The sequence below is a fragment of the Suricata suricatta genome, chromosome 10, assembly GCF_006229205.1.
Source record: "Suricata suricatta isolate VVHF042 chromosome 10, meerkat_22Aug2017_6uvM2_HiC, whole genome shotgun sequence".
NCBI lineage: Eukaryota > Metazoa > Chordata > Mammalia > Carnivora > Herpestidae > Suricata > Suricata suricatta.
This window is the reverse complement of record NC_043709.1, coordinates 83,761,684-83,776,467: the sequence shown is the minus strand read 5'-3', so window position 1 is coordinate 83,776,467 and position 14,784 is coordinate 83,761,684.

Below are 14,784 nucleotides of genomic sequence, written 5' to 3'. Positions count from 1 at the left end.
CTATTCTGTGCAATTCTTCATCAATGCCTCTGTTAGCCTCTTCTTCTCAAGTTCTTCCTTTAATCACACAAATCGTCCATTCCTCAAAAAGCTCCTGCCAAATACCTCCCAAAGTAAATACTTTGCATGAGTATTATGCCTAATAGATGATTATAGTACTACAGTTATACTGGAGTCCCTGTTTCATTTTGGTGACCTGTAGCCGGGTATAAGACCATCCAGTCCTCACTGAACTACTTCCTGTGTTCCCAATAGTAGGGAATCTTAGTCAAGAAAATAAATGTTCAGCTCTGACATGTAAAGAATGTAGAAATTACCAATCCCTTCCTCACAGAAAGAAAAAACAGACAAATTGAAAATCAATGACGTCTCTTGGACCTCTCAGAGAACTGAGGTCAAACATCAAACAACCATTCCAAAATCTGAAGAGATGTACACAGCCAGGCAGATACAGCACCTGATACTTCTTTACCTAGAGCAAAAGCTGCTGGGTGGTTTAAACAAATATGAACACTTGACCTTGACTGGTAATTTTTTAATGTTTATTTTTTTCTTTTGGGGAGAGACAGAGACAGAGAATCCCAAGCAGGCCCCATGCTGTCAGTGTAGAGCCTGGCATGGGACTCAAACTCACAAACCATGAGATGATGACCTGAGCCAAAATCAAGAGTCAGACGTTTAACCAACTGAGCCACCCAGGTGCCCCACTGGCAGTATTGAATCTCTAGATGTTGAGAATCGACTAAGATGAGAATGAGACACTGCTGTGAGTCACAGTCATGGGCAGGGTTTGGGCGTGGAGATGGGAGTGGGGCACACTTTTCCTCCAGGAATGCCAGTAGGTTCTCACAGGTTGGATCTGAGGATCCAAGAAAGATCCCACTATGACCCTGGCAGGAGTCTCACCCTCCCAGATCCTTCTCCCTAACCAAGGTCTACTCTGCAGGAGAAGGCTTTTGAGTAATAATAACTGCAGGCTTTCCCCAACTGGGGGAGGGGAATTCCACTTCATCCAGCTCATTCCAGCCTTCCCGTGCCACCTACAAGGGGTAAAAGCTCATAGTCAATGGGAGAGAGGATATTAAGGAAACAGCGTGAAAGCTACAGGTGGGAAGGACAGTAGAAGTCCTAGGAGAGAAGCTGCCCCCATGGAGGAGGCACAGAAACACTTGTGAGAGCCATATTCCCAACACGAGCCCACTTCAAAAACAAGACTTAGAAGATTTTAGAATGCTCCCTTCTTTCACACCTTGACATCACAGCCATAACTCACCAGTTTAATATTTGGATTACAGCTGAAAAGACTATAAAACTCAGACTTACTCCGAGAAAGCAATACCAAAAGAAGTCCCAAAGCCAAAACAAGGACACTGAAGGAATTTGAAGTCTCATACATTTATAGCTCAAGAAGCGTTAAATACAGTGCAACTCCCAGCAAGATTCACATAAGTCTTTACCCTACAGACCTATTTGTCTTGTTACCGCTTACTCGGTAACATATCTGACTCTCAAGAACAGAAAATTATGAGGCACACCAAAAGACAAGAAAAAACGGAGTCCAAGGAGACAATGCAATCATCAGATCAAAACTCATATATGACATAGAAGTTAGTTATCTGATAGGCAATTTAAAAAGTTGTGATTCATTAAGGAGGGCACTTACTGGGATGAGCCCTGGGTGTTATATGTGAGTGAAGGATCACTGGGTTCTACTCCTGAAACCAATACTACTCTGTGTGTTAGCTAATCTGAATTTAAATCAATAAACCTAAAAACTAAAACTAAAACTAAATAAAAAGCTGTGATTAACATGTAAAGGGATGTGATAGAAAAAGTCTACGACATGAAAGACCAAGTAGGTAATGCCCATATAGAGATGGAAACTGTAAGGAAGAATCAGAACGAAATGCTAGGAATAAGACACAGTGACGGAAATGAAGAATGCCTTTGATGGGTCAATCGGTAAGTAGACTTGAAACAGCTGAGGAAAGAATGGGTGAGCTTATATGTTGGCCTGTATTTTATTTTTTCTGAATTATTAGGTTAGTTTTTTCCAGCTTTATCGAGATATTAATTGATATAAAACATTGTATAAATTTAAGATTTACATGATAATTTGAAATATGTACACATTGGGAAATGATTACCACAGTAAAGTTAGCACATCCATGACCTCATATGGTCACCATTCCTCTCTCTCTCTCTCTCTCTCTCTCTCTCTGTTTTTGTTTTTTGTGTTTTTTAGGACATTTAAGATCTACTCTCTTAGTGGAGCCCCTGGGAGGCTCAGTTGGTTAAGCATCCAACTCTTGGTTTCGACTCAGGTCATGATCTCACAGTTCATGAGTTTGAGCTCCGTGTTGGGCCTGCTTGGGATCTGTCTGTCCCTCACTCCTGGCCTCTCCCATACTCACTCACACATGCTATCAAAATAAATAAACTTTTAAAAAAGGATGCTACTCTCTTAGCAACTTTTAAGTATATAATAACACTCTACTGTAAACTATGGTCACCACGCTGTATGTGGAATTTACTCATAACTGGAACTTTAAACTCTGGTCACCATCATGTATTGACCCTGGCAACCATGAATGTACTATCTGTTTACTAATTCAGTTATATCAGAGTCCATATATAAGTGATATCATACAGTATTTGTCTTTTTATGACAAACTTTAGTTAGCATAATGTCCTCAAGGTTTTTTTCATTAATGTTTTTATTATTTAAAAAATTTTTTTTAAGTTGTTAATTTTGAGAGAGAGAGTGCACAAGGAGAAGGGAGAACAAATCCCAAGCAGGTTCCAATGTGGGACTCAAACCATGAGATCATGATCTAAGCCAAAATCAAGAGTCAGCCTCTAAACCAACTGAGTCACCCAAGCGCTTTATAATGCCCTCAAATTTTAACTATGTGTCACATATATGTGTGTGTATATATATATATATATATATATATATATCCATATATATGGATACGTCAAATGTACAGCTACACATTGAGCAATTTCCTTTGAAATAAATTAAATAATTGAAATAAATCCAAGAACTGGTGAGCAGCTCCTCCACGCCAGGCAATTGAGAGCATACCCACACTGAAACTGTTAGGGAAGGCTGAGGCACCCTGGGCTGGCCATAAACCCCTGGTATGCTGCCATACATTCAGAAACTCCCAACTTCTCCATAAGGAGTGAAGGATTTGGACCCCACATTTAGTGCCCCCAATTTTAAGACTTCCACCCAAAGGAAAGGCCCCCAAAACACCTAGCCAACAAGGCTGGTGTATGCAAGACCCAAAAGACTATACAGAGCAAACAAAGAAGTACTTGTTCATAGGTGCACAAACCCGTGCCCGGCTATCCCCCCAGGGCTCAGTGCAAAGGGTGGTGGCCAAGAAAACCCATCTCCCAGTTTCTTCTGAGAAGAGATTTTACATACTTAACCAGCTGCTGCCTGAGAATCCAATCTTAGTAGAAGGTATATTTCTGAGAGTGTATCCATTTCTTCCAGGTTGTCCAATCTGTTACCATGCAACAGTTCATAGTAGTCTGAAAATCTTTTGTTTCTGTGGTGTCCACTGTAACACCTCCTTTTTGATTTATAATTTTATTTGAGTCCTATCCTTTTTTCTTGGTTAGTCTAGTTATGTTTATTTTTTTCTATTATCTGTCTAATCTCCATTTTATTTAATTCTGCTCCAATGTTTATTACTTCCTTCTTTCTGCTAATTTTGGATTTTGTTCTTCTTTTTCTAATTTTTTGAAGAATAATAATAGGTTATTTATTTGAGATCTTTCTCTTTCTTAATGTAGGCATATACACCTACACACTGCATGCTATACACTTCCCTCTCAGAACTGCTGTTGCTGCAACCTGTAAGTTATGATATGTTATATTTCCATTTTCATTTGTCTCAAGATATTTCTCTTTCTTTACCCACTTGTTTCTCAGAACTGTGTTAATTTCCAAATATTTGTGAATTTTCCAGTTTTCCTTCTGTTACTGATTTCTACTTCCATGCCATCATACTCAGAAAAAGTATTTGATATGATTTCAATATTCCTAAATTTGTTAAGAATTGGTTTGTGGCTGAAACTTATGATCTCTCCTAGAGAATGTTCCATGTATTCTTGAGAAGAATGTGCATGTTGCTGCTATTGGATGGAATGTTGTGTATATATTTGTTAGGTCCATTTGTTTTATAGTTTATTCAGGTTCAGTTTCCATACTGATTTTCTGTTTGGGTGATCTTCCCAGGGTGATTATGGTCAAAGTGAGGTAAGTTGCTGACCATCAAGCCCAGACCAAGGTATCAAGAGATAGTCTACTTCATAATGAAAGAATTTCTATTTTTAATGTACTACATATGTTGATATGTCTGGATTTGGGATTTGGAGAAGCTGGAAAAAGATCTGTTTGAGGTTTGTTATTGAAATTATTATACATTTTACACTTGGGCAAGTTAGCCAACCTCTCTGTGTCCTAGCTTTCTGACTCCAATTGAAGCTAAGAATAGTATCACATAGTGGGATTGTGAAGATTAAATCAGATAATAAAAGTAGCATATTTAGAGGAATACCTGACTAATGTAGGGCCTCTAAATGTTGTTGTTGTTGATGATGATGATGATTGGTTTAGCAATTAAGACATTTGTATTTTAGTTGCAACTTTGTCTCAAAGTAGCTAAGTAACGTTTTTCAAATCATTTACACTGTCAAGCTGGTGTATTTGACTATGAACTGAGAGGTTTATAAGACACTGCCTTATATGGTCCTTCTAATTCTATAGTTGCCAAATGCCCTGGTGTTTAATTTAGAAGAAGAAAAGTTTTACGTAGGAGAAATATATGCCATATTTATGATATACTTAGGTATTTAGGGCTCTGGGAACAACTGGCTACAAAATCATAATCCAGAAAACTTCTAAGTTTCTTAGTACATTAGTGAACTTGAAAAAGAAAATACTTTTTACTTTTTTGGGTTTGTTTTTTTTTTTTTTTACAGTTTACAGTTTTATTTATTTACAGCACAGAGCCCAACATGGGGCTCAATCCCTTGAACTGTGAGATCATGACCTTAGCCAAAATCAAGAGTCAGACACTCAACCAACTGAGCCACCCAGGTGTCCCAAAAAGTAAATACTCTTGATTAGACTCTATAGTTCTTTGAAGAAGAACAACTATCAATAATGAACTTTTATCCACGAGGACTATTTACATTTCTTAAATTCAATAATGAAGGATCTATCATATTAAAGATATTGTGAAGAAACAAAAGATAAACAAGATGCAAGTTCACCACTTAGACTGGCAGAAAGATAGGGGAATAGGATGTCAGATGAGTCGATAGAAGCAAAGTCATACAGGGTCTTGCGAGTTACATTAAGGATTCTTTTGCTCTATTCTCAGAATAAAGGCATCTTAAGACTCTTAAAGGGCTGGAAACAGAAAAAGCTTTTCAAGAGGACGTGAAACTTGAGCTGGGCCTTAAAGACTTTAGAAAATTTCATTGTTGTCAAAGAATAATCACAGAGAAGTGGGGTTCGCATACTATGTTCACAGAATGGGAGATGTCCATTGTATACTGGACCTACAGGATGTAGAGGGAAATGGTCGGAAATGAGACCAGAAATTTAGGGCCAAATTAGGGATACCTTTAAAAGAAAATGCTTGTTTCCTGTGTTGACATTGAAATATCCAGTATCAGGGAGTTTGGGTGGCTCAGTTAGTTAAGCATATGACTCTTGATTTAGGCTAAGATCATGATTTCACAGTTTGAGGGACTGAACTCCAAGTTGGGCTCTGTGCTGACAGCATGGAGCCTGCTTAGGATTCTCTCTCTCTCTCTCTCTCTCTCTCTCCCTCCCTCTCTCTCTCTCTGTCTGTCTCTCCCTTGAGCACATTCTCTTGCTCTCTCTGAAAATAAATAAATAAAGATTAAAAAACAAAAAGAAATACCCAGTGCCTTTCCAATTTAGTCTATTATATTAACAGCATAACTGTCTACTTTGTGCTTGCTCTTCCCTTCATAAAATCTTACAGTGATGCCGAACTGCTCACAGAATAAGGTAAACCCTTCTCAGCCCAAGGGTTATCACTTTCCTTTGTGTCCTCCCTGGCCTTCTACTCTGATGAGGAAACGAGCAAAGAGCTAAGCACCAGCCTTCCACTCTTTATTCCATCCGTGCTAATTATTTTCTTGAAGCCCAGTCTTCTTTCATAGTCCTGAGCGTTTACCTGGGTGTTCAGTTGTTTAATGTGTATCTTTAAGCTCCCCAAAGTCAGAAAACCGGCCTGCTGTGTTAGCGTCATGCAGCTTCAGTGTAGCGGGTGTTGTGATGGGCCGTGCAGGGAACTGTTGAGGCTGGGACAGTTGGCAGACCAGCCTCCGCGGTCAGCCCTCTGCAGAAACTGCTTCAGCTGAAAGACACTTGTTTGATCCGTGGGCACCGCCTTCCCAGGGATAGCCCACATCCAAGGACTGGAGAGACCGAGGGTAAAGGTCCTGCCTTGTTGCCCCAAGACAACGCTGAAGGAACCTGTTAGCTCCAGAGTTCCCTGTGGGGTCAGCTGAAGCCCCCATCTCCTCCTTCTGCCTGTTCTTCCTTTCTTTCTTTCACTCTACAATCGTCACTCCAAGTGACCTTCCCCCCACACCCCCAGATACTAATCTCCCTCTTAGAGTCTGCTTCTCTTGAAATGTTTCCTGAATGAGTAAACAAATGAATAAACATAATACATCCTATACCAATATGGGTTGAACTAGGTAAAGTAATTACTTCATGAATTATTCATTATTTCCTAATATTTAAAGAGCCAGGTATGACTTTCGTGAAGTCTTAATAGTCTCTGTTAAATACTCCTGTGTCTGGCCTTCTGTTTGTGTACTGTGTACTGATATGAATCCCTTTATCCAAGTGTGAAAGTTTTGGTTTAGGAATGTCACCTTTGATGACCAGGTATGCTTGCCTGTCTGAACTGGTTGGGAAAATTCTACAACCAAAATAGTATTAAAGAATTTTGGCGTACTCATGCTTCATTGATGGTATTCCTAATGCAGGATTATTTCATGCTTTTGCAAGACCAATTAGATGCAGTGTTCAGTATTTATTATGCTGAGAAAAGTTCTTTAAAAATCTCAGTGATTAACATTTTGGCCACTAGATGTCATCACAGAGCTAGCTTAAAAAAAGATGGCGTTTTAACCAGCTGATTGGAAGTAACAGAGTCTAATAAGATTTAAGAGCATACTGTCATTGTTCAACCTTCATACGTTGAACATTAATATGCACTGGAAGAAGTCCTTTGCAACGTTCAATTTGGGTAATTTTTAGTCTTTCTTCACAATAAATAATATAGAACTAAAAATCCTTCTAACAATGTTTTGGGGTATCTTGAGTGAATGGGGAAATGCGGCAGGAAGGCGAAAGTCTAAAGAAAATACGGAAATGGTTGAATTACTGCTGTGTTAGAGAACCAGAGCTAACGAGATGGAGACATATTCTGAAAGCTACCCAGTTGGGTCATCTGGTTGTCTCAGGCCATAAAAATGACCTCCAAAATAGCCATACGGGCCATTTCCTACTTCTTCCACTAACTCCTTAGAAAAATTCCATCTAGATCTGCTGTATATTTAGAAAAAGGATCAATAATTCTTTTGTTAAACTGAACTAAAAATAAATAAAACCAACATGAATGTTATTTAAATGCCACATTATTCTTCTTTGACACTGATAGTTAGTATTTTATAAATGTGTGAGTGAGCTGCTGAAAAACAAAAACATATCTGTATTTTACAATCATATACATTGCAAAGAAAAAAAATTGTAAAAAAGTAAGGTTAAAAAAGCACACATACATTATACAAATGCCCACAGACCTCTCCACCAGATTTATTTCATTACATACCAAATGGATTAAGAGATATTAAAAAGCAAGAATCAATAGTATTTCATAGCTGGTTTGATTTAGAAAGTGGAGGGAAAACAAAGAACTAAATGTGACTGTAAGCATTCACACCCAAGAAGCTGAGCAGGTAGAGAGACAGACATGTGTTCATTCATTATTTAAATCATTCATTCATTCATTTATTCCTACATTCAGCACATCTTTATCAAAAAATTTCTGAGGGCAATATGCTACATCAGTCACTGAACAAACTACCTACAGCCTCTCTGTAAGGATATGATAAAATTGGAAAGGAAAGACTCAGGCTGTGAATAGTTAAGTAGTAATAGAAGAGAATATAGGATCGGGTTGAAGAAAGAACTAATGCAGACATGAATTAAGAGGGGAATACAAAAATAAGATCACAGTGGGTGACAGAACTGGCACAGAGATTTTTGGAAGGAGAGGAATTAAACTGGTCTGTGAACTCACTCAGCATTTGTGAAGCACACATTGTGAGCATTCTACCAGGCTGGGTGCAGTGAAGGAAACCAAAATGAACAGAACATGGACTTTAACTGGCAAGGACCTTACAAACTGGAATAGGACTCAGACATTTACTTCATAATACAAAGCCTGTGTGTTAAGAGTGGGTAGGGAAGGGTCACTGGAGAGCCAGCGAGGGAAAATGGAAACAGGGACAGGGGACCGAGTATCAGCACAAGCTTTCGGAGAGCTGGGGTTAAGCCAGTAATGGCTGGAATACTTTTGAGGCACCAATACATGAAAGTGAAAGGGTGCCTCCTAGTGACATCTTAGAAGAATACTGGATTTCGCAGTACTTACTGACTAGGGAGGAGGGGCAGAGAACAGGAGGAAGAAGAGTGAAAATTCAGTGACAGATGAATCAACTGAGGAATAGTGAGTAGCAATTTGGATGAGGAAATGTATATAAGTTGTTTCGTCAGCTCCAAGGTATTGAAAAAAACAAAGTGGGTTGGTCAGGGGGAGAGATCCAGGATTTACTTTTGAAAAGGGGATGTGGTGTGCCTGGGTTGCTCGGCTGGCTAAGCATCTGACTCTGTATTTCAGCTCAGGTCATGCTACCCTGAGCATAAACTACCTACCTACCTATCTAACTAACTAACTTTAAAAAAAAAAAGAAAAAGAAAAAGGGGGGAATCTCAGGGGGGATGTGTATCAGAGCAACTAGTGTGCAGCATGTCCCCAGCAGTTGCCACCACCACACAGTTACTCCTTCCCATAGCGTTCTGTAAACCTCCTGAGCTGGCTCCACCTCCCACCCCATCCGCCCACTGGCCGGGGAACAACAGCAGTCATCAGAGATTCTTCTTTCCAACCAATCACCTAGTGTCTGGTAAACATTTCAAATAGCCGCAGCAGAAGGCTTGATCCATAGTCCCCCATCAATCCACCCCACCAAAATCATTCTGCTGTCAAGTCTTGCATCTGAATAAATGCTGCCCTCAGATATGCCATCGAGTAGCCAAAAATCTAGGCTTCATCTCCTATTTTTTTCTGTCTCACATGTCTGTATTATTAGGTTAACTGGCTCAATATTCATATTATATCCTGAAACTGTCCATCTTTCCATTGCATGCCCCTCTTCTCTCACCTATGCCACTGTAGTAGCCATTTTCCCCTGCCTCCTTCCTTGACGGCCCCCCCACCCGTCCATCTCCATCTAGTGGTCAGAATGCTCTTGTAAAAGTGTCTGTCAGGAGCTCTCCTAGCCCTATGGAAAACCCCCCAGCTAGCACGAAATCTGAACCCCTTGCCCCGCCTCCAAGCCCAGGGAGCGAGCCCCTCCTTACCCATGCTACAGCCGCACTGCAGTCACTGTCCTCCACAGCCCTTAAGTCATCTTCTTTATGCCGCCTGCCGGTCCTGCCAGATCGCAAAGGCTTCTTTTCTTTTAATATATACATATATATTTAACACCATTAGAATGTAAGCATCTCTAGAGAAGGGACTCTCAAATTCATCATGTGTCCCTACACTCTAAGGCCTTGCACATGGAACGTGCTCAAAAAATGATTTTGACCAACTAATAATAATCTGGGAATTAAAGCTCTTGTTTACTCTCTGAGATGATTGACTTTAAGCAATTTTCTATCAAAACTGGATTATAATGATCCCAAAGTTACCTACAGATCTAAAATACTACAATCAAATAAAGTCCTAGGTCAGCTCTTTCCACCTCAATCATTTCAATCTTGTGCGGAGATGGTATAGCTTCATGGGATTTGGAGTATTTACCACCACAGTCATTGTCTTCCGCCCCACTGTCTCATCAGATCTTCTTGTTTTACTTTGATGGTTTTGTCATTCTCTGCACATCAACATCAGGGAAAGCGATGTGTGACTTTAGCTCCAGCATGAAGATGAACACTTGACCGAGATCACGCCTGATTGCCTTTCTGGAATACATTTTATTTGTAACAAATATGTATATGTAAGAGATTTATGAAGATCAAATACTTACTAGATTGTGATAAACCTGATACAAAAGACTTCAAAGGGTTTGTTACTAAAATATAGGATTCACAATACACTGAGCCACAAAAGCAGTGCTTTTGACTGAGTTAACTCACTCAACCCATCGCTTTGGGTTCATAGCTCGGAGTCATATACAATATGCAGTTTTGATTTCTCACTAAGCCTTGAGTTAGCTATTATGGCACACATATAAGCAGTATGATGTAGATGTTCATAAATGATGTATTGTCATTTAGGTAAGAATCCTGAACTAAATTTACTGAAATTTCATTACAATGTATTCTAGGCTAAAGCTACAGAATAATACTATTACAGAAGAGAGAGAAAAATAGAGATTTGAACTAATCCTAAAATGCTACTGGGAGAGCAGGGCATCTGGGTGACTCAGTCAGTTTAGCAACTGACTCTTGATTTCGGCTCAGGTCATGATCTCAGGGTCATGGGACCAAGCCCAAGTTGGGCTCTGGGCTTAGTGTGGAGCCTGCTTGAGCTTCTCTGTCCCATTCTCTCTGCTCCTCCCCCATTTGCACTCTTTTACTCTCTCTCAAAAAATAAAAATAAATTTTAAAAATGCTACTGGAAAAACCCACAAATACCTCATATTTTTCAAACTAGAAAATAAGACACTTATAATTTAAAACTGTTTTAAAGTTTATTTATTTTTGAGAGAGTCTGTGTACAAGTCTGGGAGAGGCAGAGAGAGAGGGAGAGAGAGAAATTCAATCAGGCTCCTCACTGCCGGCACAGAGCCCATTGCAGGGCTTAATCTCACTAACTGTGAGATCATGACCTGAGCTGAAATTGAGTTGGATGCATAACCAAGTGAGCCACCCAGCATCCCAAGAAAAATTGTAATTTAGCTGGTTTTATAAAAAATAAAGAAAATACTGGAATGCCATGCCAGTGTTACTTTAATGTGAAAGAGTATCTTTTCATTCTTCATTTCCGTCATGCACCGAATTGTGATCATTTGACATAATCTGCTTAGGTGTTCCATCTCAGTAAGATTATGTTTGTCATTTTTGTGACACTGGCGAATATTTCTACACAGACACCAGGGAATGTTGAAATGAAAATGTTTATTTAGATGTTATGATGTCCAAATGGGCAGAAAATAAATACTTCTCAGACATTTGTTATCTTAGACAACCCCTCTCCGCTTTTGTACATCAATGCAGTTTATAGAATTTCCTGAACATAAATAATCTCCTTTCCTTATGAGTATCCTGAAAGCAGATATGTAATTCAGCCATTTCAAAATTGTACACTTCCTCTTATTAATAATTTTTGCTATCACCAAATATGCTAATAACAGTCTCTCATACATGAAACCTTTGATACATTCATGAAGTGTCCCTTTCTCACTGAAAGAAATATCTGATTTTCACATGGGTAGAACATACTTATGTATTCCCCAAGTACTGCATCACATAAAACGGAAAGTGGTTTCATTTCCCATTTATATTAAGAGGAATCTTCAAGCTGTCTTGCTAGTTCACTGTGTTTCATTTTATCTGTGAATAGTTCATCAAATACTCTCTTCTGCTTCGACGTAAAGTAGTTTATCCAATCACCCACCGCTCCTGGAAAAATTGGAAATGTGTCAGACAAGAACGAATGTAAATGTATAGCATTCACAAAAGCAATCTGTCAGATTTATAATAAACTGCGAATTATTTCATTTCTTGGTGATAAGATGATGGGGGTTGGGTTATTCTTTTCTTCATTTGCTTATTTGTTGCTTCTAATTTCCACAGTAATGGCTGTATATTCATATGTGCAGTTTAAAAAGTTATTTCTTGAAAAGAAGATGAAAATATATAAATTTCCTAGGTTTTATAATAGCAAAGAAATATCTCACCTAAACTTAGTCAAAACATAAAAGCACGTAAACTGGACATAATGATGTCCCTTATTTCCCTGTCTTGTGCCCCTCTGGAGTGGTAACTGTGCTGATAACCTATCACAGGGCTGCATAATTGGTCTCTCTCTCTCTTTTGTAAATTCAAGCACAAGTAACAGATCGTGCGACAGTGACTTCTGGTGTCCAGTACATTCAGTCAGCAGTTCTATCCATAACCCTGTGCTCATGACAGTAAGTGTACGAGTAGTTCCCTTCACTTGTTTCACCTTAACTGGTCGCCACTGGGCTCCCCCGAGAATCAGAGCTTCCTCATTTCTCATCATTCTCTTTACTACAATCCTTCCCAATCTCTCTGTTTCTCTCATCACTGCTTGCGTCACCTTCCCCCACACATCCTTTTCTAAATTCTTTCTGTCTTCCCTTTATCTTCACCCACCCAATCCTCCTAATCATCTTGCTCTTGTCCTCCATTTTCAAACTTCTTGGAAGAGTGGTCCTTATTTCTGCTTCCCTTCTTTCTCTCTTACTTTTTCAATTCCCTCAGTCTGGCTTCCACCAATGCCACTATGGAAGCCACTTTCAGAATTCATGAATGATAAACAAACAGCCATGTTTAACCCTGGCTTTCTTTGTAATTCTGGCTGACTTCCTTTCTTGACTTGTCTCAGGCTCTTTCATTCCCATTGATGTTAGGGTCCCTAGGACTCCCCCTTCTAACCCTTTCTCCACAGCCCTTTCCAATCAGCCTGAACTCCACAAACTGCTGATGGCTCCTAAACTGACTTCTGAGTTGAGATCCATTCGACAGTGGCTGGTTGCCACTGGCCAAACTACACCCCTCACTGTTTCATACCTGGACTCTTACTGGACTTTCTGCCTCTGGTTTCACACTCTTCTAATCAACTTTCCAAAATAAACAAAAATAAACTTTATTGTTTTCAGGTCCCTTCTTAAAACGGCAAATAGACCGGGGTGGGATGGGGGTAAAGGACCCTCTTACAAGGACCCCGTTAGACCTTTTGTCCTCTGACCCCAATCTTTATCTCCCTCATTCTGTTCTGCACAATAGACTATCTGCTTTTTCTAGAAAATACAATCCAGTCTCATAGTGGTCCTGAGCTTTCCTTCTTGCTGTTAGCTCTTGCTGGCATGTATTTCTTCTCTGTCATTTTCCTGGTAAAGTTTTGCTCATGCTTCCAGTCCCAGACCCAATGTCATCTCCTCACCCACTTTGCTAGGAAAATATTCTTTTTCTCATCCATGTTGCTATTCACAATTGTTTATACTATGGTAAGCTGGTATCACCTCGTATTACTGTCTAGATTATGATTTTCTGAAGGACAAGACTGTATTTTATTCAACTTCTGAATCAGCACTTAGAAAATAGTTTACTAATAATTTTGTTCTGAATTAAGTTCCCTCCTCCCTCCCAGCCCTTGTTTAGTTACTACAGGAAAATAAAAAATGAACCACCAAAAAAAACCCAAAAGTAATTTGCAAACTGAAGGCAATATCTGATCCATGTGAGTTAGCAAATATTTGCTTTGGGAGGAATTAAATTCAGATGAGCCAAAACATGGAAACAAAGATGTGTTTTCTAGTAAAAAACCTGAGTATCTAAACGCAGAAGGTTTTGCCATTTTAAGTTAGGAAAATTTTGAAAAATGTTATAACATTTTCCTCCCGTATCTGGATTAAAATTTACATGGATTTCAGGGTCACCTGGGTGGCTCAGTCAGTTAAGGATCCAGCTTTGGCTTAGGTCATGATTTCAAAGTTCCATGAATTCAAGCCCCTCATCAGGCCCTGTGTTGACAGTGTGGAACCTGGAGCCTGCTTTGAGTTCTCCCTCTCTCTCTCCCTGCCCCTCTTCCACCTCTGCTCTCTCTCTCTCTTTCAAAAATAAATAAACATTAAAAAAATTTTTAAATACTCACATGTATCTATACATGTACTCAAACAATTCTATATCCAGATGTACTCAAACTACTTTTAAATGTTAGGAATTAGTGGAGAAGATTTATTTCCTTCTCTTTGGGTTTTCATGCAGGGGGGACATCCTTAGATAACACTTTCAGCTTCTCTGTCCACCCCTGACTGGTGCGGGGTGAGTTATTTGATGAGTTTGGGAAAATGCACTTTCCAAACTCGTCAGCTCCCTTCTCTCTTCCAAAGAAAACGTGTGTCCGCTACCACTCTCTACCTTGCTCTAAGTGGACTGCCTCAGTGCAGGGACAGAACTGCATTTGTGACTAAGCAAGCATGTTTGCAAAACTTAGGATAAGTTATTAGCAAATGCACTAGGCTACAGACCTGAGGAACATTCTTAAGTAATTTTATTATTTCTATCTGTTTGACACCTGTGTCTTTTCTCAATTGGTTCCTAACTGGGCATGGAAATCTCAGTGTCTGGAAATAATGCAGTTTGAAAATTTCATTTAATAATTCACTGAGGGAGAATGATGCACACATCCATTGTGCAAGAGGTAGGGTGCACAATGGTGGATGAGAGATTAA